Here is a 5,792-nt window from a genome sequence, read left to right as displayed (position 1 = left end):
GTCCTGCAACAGAAATAAAAATGAATAAAGATATGGTATGTTAAATTACACTGTGGGCTGGAGCCACGACTCCCTAGAAAGCCTGGTTTGAAAGCTAGGAGGAAGCATCAGGAACGCATGCTCCATCTCTGTCAACAATCTCCTGCCCTCTTTTTGGCATTTTCTATGACATGGCCCCGTATATACACAAACGGTAAGGCTAATCAAGCACCCCTGAAACCAGTGGTTGAAGTGGGATTGCAAGCAGTGGTTTCAAAGTAACCATGGTTAACATGGTTAGCATAGATTCAAAACTGATAAAAGGAAGTATTTCTTCACACAACACATAGTTAAATTGTGGAACTCCCTGCCCCAGGATGTGGGTGATGGCTGCCAACTTGGAAGGTTTTAAGAGGGGAGTGGACATGTTCATGGAGGACAGGGCTATCCATGGCTACTAGTCAAAATGGATACTAGTCATGATGCCTACCTATTTTCTCCAGGCTCAGAGGAGCATGCCTATTATATGAGGTGCTGTGGAACACAGGCAGGACAATGCTGCTGTAGTCGTCTTGCTTGTGGGCTTCCTAGAGGCACCTAATTGGCTACTGTGTGAACAGACTGCTGGACTTGATGGGCCTTGGTCTGATCCAGCATGGCTTTTCTTATGTTCTTACGATCAATGATTGCTGCTTGCAGGCATGGCTTTTGCCCTGGAAGCAGCTTGGAAGTTTTTATTTGAGCTTTTTTTTCCTCCATAGGAAATAATGGAGGAAGGCTGGGGCACCCTATTCAGGGGCCCACAGAACTGAGCTTCTTGGTCCAGTTTTCTTGAAATTTAGATGTTATTTAAAGGACAGGTACCAGCAGCTCCACTGCAATTCTAGTGCCTGAACCTTTCAAAACACACCCTCAGCTACCCGGAAAGTTACCCTAAAGGGAGTAATTGACCCAAAAAATTCGGAAACCTGAAAAAACTTTAAACCAGAATGCCATACCAGTATTTGGCATTTAGGAATACCGATATTTTTCAGGTCCAATGTACCCAAAGCAAAAAAATACCCCTAGTGCTAACCCAGGCAGTATTTTGCATCTATAATTAGTTGTGTTCCTGCATCAAGAATTCCATGGAATTTAGAACAGAGACAATCAACTGGACAAAGCAATTCAGGTTACAAGAGTTACCAAGATATTACATTTATTGATAGAATGAACCATTCTTATACTGTATGTCATAGTCTCGAAAGAAATTACTTTCCACTTTAAAAAATCAAGCATTCAGCTGGGGTCAGCTGAAACAATTCTGAGGCTTAGCTAGCGCTCCCACTGTTACTAAAGCTCTCCATTTAGGTTACTTCCCCTGTCAAGTTTTACAGGCAGCTCCAGCCTGTCAGCTTTCATTTGAAATGAAGCAGCAATGTACAGTGCTGCAGCAAAAACTATCCAGAAAAGTGGAAAACGAATGTCCTGCCGTTATTTCTACCTCCGTAATTCCTGGAGAAGCTTATTCAAAATGGTAGCCTGTCACATTCCCACTCTGGGTCTGTGTGTTCTCACATGCATGTTGAGTGTTTGCCTGCATGTAAGAGCATGTTTCCTCTTTGTGCCACCACCCCAAGATAAAAAACCCAGCCTCCCTGTAACCAGTGCCTTGGGGTATACTGGTAAGGCTGCCTCTGAGCAAGTGCAAAGGGCAGAGCTTCCAATTATGTTAGCTCCCCCCCCCCTTGGGTACATGTCCTTAGCATGTATAAGCGGTCTTAGTATATGGGTGGGAATTCATAAGAACAAAAGAATAGCCACGCTGGATCAGACCAAGGCCCATCAAGTCCACCAGTCTGTTCACAGTGGCCAACCAGGTGCCTCTAGGAAGTCCCTAAACAAGACAACTGCAGCAGCACCATCCTGCCTGTGTTCCACAGCACCCAATACATTCGGCATGCTCCTCTGATCCTGGAGAGAATAGGTATGCATCATGACTAGTATCCATTTTAACTAGTAGCCATGAATACCCCTCTCGTCCATGAACATGTCTACTCCCCTCTTAAAGCCTTCCAAGTTGGCCATGACGACATCCTGGGGCAGGGAGTTCCACAATTTAACTATGTGTTGCGTGAAGAAATACTTCAGGCACAGTCTGCTTTCTTAAACAGGAAAGAAGCTTTATTACTAAAGATTAAACTGAAGCACATACATCATAGTAAGAGAATATAGATCTAAGGAAATAAAAGGAAAACACAGACCTAACTGAGTTACATCAGGCTAATTACTTTCAGATGGAGCAAACACATTTTCCCTGGTCACGGCATCTAGCCGAAGCGTTTGAACCCAGAATAAAAGTTAACCTTTTAACACTTCTGCTGAATTAATTAAAACCTACCTCCCTCCAATCCACAGCCAGAAATCCAACTTTGATTCAGTGAGGAGCGGCATCGAGTTCACACCGCTAAGGGTAGGTAAACTTTCATTACAGATTAACAGACTTGGGTTTGGAAACATTTGATTCTCCTCCTGCTTCTACCACATGTGAACAAACGAAGGCTTAACGCCAACCTAACACTTATCAAAATAAAATGCAGCATTCAATAATTAAAACTTCATATTTCCGGACTTCAAGCACATGAAATGCTCCAGCACATTTTTTTTTACTAATATGAGGCCACTGATTAATCAATATGAAGAGCATAAATTACAGCAGATTGCTGGGGCATCAAGGAGCCAGACATCAGGAGCAGTTCCTACCAAGCTGAATGATTTCCAAAACATAAATATCCACGACCAAAACACAGCAGCTATTTGGGGACACGGATGAGAGCCACAGGCAACTACTGCTCTGTTGGACGATGCTCCTGTTTAGGGTCTTTAGAACAGCAGAAACCCTTTTATAGCAGGAAAAAGAGTTTGCGTGGAGTGACAGAATGGGCAAGGACAGGCAGACTATCAACCATGGCTATGAGCCACAGGAACTCAAAGCAAGATAGAAAGAGGACTACAGCCTATGGAAACAGAGTACCAAATAGATGAATTTGACCCCCTTCTTATACACGTTAGACTGCACCAAGACATCAGTAAAATATCATTTGGAAACTGCCGGTAAACTTCGCCAAATGCAGCCCTAAACAGAATCATAAGTTGGAAGGGCCATACTGGCCATCTAGTCCAACCCCCAGCTTAATTCAGGATCTGTCTAGAGCAGGGGTCGCAAAAGTGCGGCTCTAGAGCCGCATGCGGCTCTTTGAGCCCTTGAGTGCGGCTCTTTCCATGTCCGGGCCCGGCTGAGTAGCGAAAGGGGCGGGGGGCGGGAGAGAGTCTGCGCAGGAGGCGCTTGGGTTACGTAGGAGCGACCACGTGCCGCTGCTGCTGGCTGGCCTGCTGTGGGGATTGGGGGTTTCTTAAGCAGCGGAGGGAGCAGCTGCCATTTTGATATTTGCACGGTAAGCCCACCCGCTGCCTCTTGGCTTCTACTGTTGGCTCCTCGAGTCCCTCTTCAGAAAGGCTCGAGAGAAATTCTCATTGCTTTGGACGCGCTTCGCCCAGACGAGGAAGCCCCACGCAGCGCCTTTCTCGCTTGAGGCCGCCCGCAGCCCGGAGGGGGAGGCAGAGAGCGAGCTGCCCCGGTGGCCACCACCTCCCCCCTCCCTGTTCTTCCACTGGGTTACGGCTCCTTCCTCCGTTCACGTGTCTGGGTGTATGCATGAACGGGGCAGCTAGATCAGGACTAATTAATACCTTACCAACAAGCATGTTCCTCTCCAAAAGTCTGTTAGCCAAGGAACAGTTGCAGCTGAACAAGCCCATCCATCTGTCATGCTAGAGCAAAGCAATTTTCTTTGGATCTAATTTTAATTATTATGGAATGTTTGGTTTTCTGGTGAGTAGTCCTATCAAACTGCTTTCAAAATGCAATGTGTTCGCCAAACGTTTCCCTCACCAGTGATTCACTGTAAAACTAAGGAAATACGCTCCCAACTGATGTGGAATAATTTTTCACATTCAAATTTCATTAGTTTTTTACAGCCTTTTGGAGTTTGCAGTTTTAAGCACCTTCTTGCTATCTCTTGGTGTCAGCAGAAATGCTTCTCTAATAAATGACAAGTACCGGTATTTATTTGCTGAATTTCTAAAAAAAATTACAGCTCGAATATATCAGATGCCACAAACATGGAAGAATTGTGACAACTTCAAGAACAGAAATAGGGAATAGCATATTAAACATACTGCAACTGAATATATAATATTATAAAATATTAACATTAGAAATTAAAGGATGTTCTTGTATGAATGATAAATGGAAATAATATACAGTTACACTGGCTACTAGTTCCCAACCAGAGTCATTTCAGAAGGAGAAGAAACATATCCACATGTGGCGATTCCAGCTGGCCACCCCGGAGATCTTAATATTACCATACATGACAACGGTGATCTCCAAATGATGGTGTGCAAGTGCTTTGTGGGTGGGTTGCTAGGCTGCTCTCAGCGGGTGTCAAGGACAGTGAAACACAAAATGAAGAACGAAATGTCCAAGTTTGCTGGTGGGATTGCGAGTGTGGGGGATGGGGGAGGAGAACAGAATCCAGAAATATTAAGGATGCTGAAAAACAGAAAGGCACCTTCCTTCCAACTGTGGGATGGCCTACTTAACGCTCCCTCCACCTAGCCTTTTTGCCAGGACTTGGTAACAGGTCTTTAGTTTCTGGGCAACAGGGATACTTCAGGGATTCCCCAGCTCTGAGCTTAGTGTGGGATGCATGCATTCTTGTTCTCCATCACTGCCCATGTACGCTGGTGACAGATGGAAGTGTGGAGGAAGAGAATGAGAGAATGCTGTGCACAGAACCTCATCTCTGACAAGCTGTAACAGGGACCACAAAGCCAACACTGTGGATAAACTTTTCAAGGCATACTTCCGCCCCTCTCAAAGCACACAGTCAGAAAATCACCACCCTACTTTATTCAGTTTGGTACCGCTCCATAGCTATCTGCCTGCTCATATAATTTCAGGTGGGGAGTCATGTTGGTCTGCAGCAGAAGAGCAAGATTTCGAGGGAGCTTTTCTTATCATTTGAAGCTGTTTCACAAATGCACCCACCGAGCACATTCCTAATGATCCTTCTGCACGGAAAATTAGGCAGGCAGAAGATAGATACCCCATAACTGCGTCGTTAGAGTACAAAAACGGCACTACACTAGTTTAAAACGTGAGGTTTGCAAAATGGAGATGTGTGCAGCATGTACAATGTTTCCTCAAAAAGGGGTAGAATTTACAGATCCTACTCTATTTTTCACCAGCAAATTTTTTGCATGTGCCGCAACCAGAGGTTGGGATACTTTCCTTGAAGATCTAGTTCCTACAACCAATGTTGCAATAGACATTGGTCTTAACATCTTTTAAGCCACTGCAATATGACGTTTCATAAACCCGAGGCCCCAGAAAGCCTGGAAGTCAATCAAAGACAGAAGTGCAAAGTCTAATACAAACAAAAGCAAAATAGAAGATGACATTTCAAAACCCTTCATATTACCATCACCTCATATATGGACTATGTGGGGAATTACTGTTAGGTGTATTAGGCGTCCACTTTTCAAAGCTCAAACAGATTGGTGCATATCTGATGAACGGAGAACCAGGAAGCCCTTTCTCACCTCCCCTTTAATTACTGCCATCATTATAATTAGCTGAAGCTGAAAACTCCCAAATAAAAATTTGATGAGGAAGGGAAACCTCTATAAATGTGTGGTGAGCACCTTACATGTTTCTGACACTCCTCCTTTCCTTCTGGAGCCAAGTGTGAGGAACTGTAGTTTGCAGC

This window comes from Euleptes europaea, chromosome 2 (genome assembly GCF_029931775.1).
Source record: "Euleptes europaea isolate rEulEur1 chromosome 2, rEulEur1.hap1, whole genome shotgun sequence".
NCBI classification, from domain to species: domain Eukaryota; kingdom Metazoa; phylum Chordata; class Lepidosauria; order Squamata; family Sphaerodactylidae; genus Euleptes; species Euleptes europaea.
Note: the sequence above shows the minus strand (reverse complement) of the source record.